This window comes from Pundamilia nyererei, unplaced genomic scaffold, assembly GCF_000239375.1.
Source record: "Pundamilia nyererei isolate P.nyererei 1_Seehausen unplaced genomic scaffold, PunNye1.0 scaffold00381, whole genome shotgun sequence".
NCBI classification, from domain to species: Eukaryota; Metazoa; Chordata; class Actinopteri; order Cichliformes; family Cichlidae; genus Pundamilia; species Pundamilia nyererei.
Window position 1 is genome coordinate 281,427 of NW_005187782.1, and position 856 is coordinate 282,282.

General features: G+C 38.8%; 1 protein-coding gene across 1 annotated transcript in view; it reads right to left on the reverse strand.

Annotated features, from left to right (window-relative positions):
• Nucleotides 1-856, reverse strand: part of LOC102197653 (uncharacterized) — a 17,361-nt gene that overhangs the window by 8,619 nt on the left and 7,886 nt on the right. The window lies entirely within an intron of this gene.

The window sequence follows — 856 nt, forward strand, 5'->3', positions numbered from 1 at the left end:
TTTCATGTCTATTTAATTGCAATTTATGACACTATGTTTGCACTGAAGCACCGCAGCAATTTCCTAATGTTGTAAACCTGCTCAACATTTGGCAATAAACTGATTCTGATTCTGATTCTGATAAAGTTATACAAGCTGTACACTGTGTCATATCTTCAATGTTGTCCCATGAAAAGACATAACAAAATATTTGCAAAAATGTGAGGGGTTTACTTACTTTTGTGAGATACTGGATATTAAAAATAATGCATGCATCCACCCATGCTTGGCATCACCCATTGGTTATTGAAATCCCACCGTGAAGCCTCAAGATGAGCAATTTTGCCATCATTCTCTTGGTGTTTTCAAACTGGTGTTTTCATGAGCAAGGGGAAGATCTGACTGAGATTAGAACTTAGGGGACACAGCTCAATCAGTTGCAAGCAAGTTGCCTAAAGTGCATCATCATTTACAAAGTTAACATCATGTTGTGTTCAATATGACTGGAAGGTGACACGACAGTTTTTACCCTTTTTCCATGCACTTCCAAAGAAGTGCAGGGAAAAGAAGTAGGTGAAGCTAGAGCGGGTCATCTACTAATCGGAAGGTTGCTTTGATCCTTGGCTCCCACAGTCTGCATGCTAAATATATATACTGACCTCAAGTTGCTTTCTGATGCATCCACTGGAGTGTGAATGTGTGTGAATGTTAGATAGAAAACTCTTAAGCATCAAAAGTGCTTGTATGAATGGATGAAAGAGGTAAGTTGCCTAAAGCGCTTTGAGTGCTCAGAGGATAAAAGAGCTTTATAAGAACAAGTCCATTTACCATTTCATACAAAAGGACGAGAGCTCATTACGAATGATAATGAGCTGGT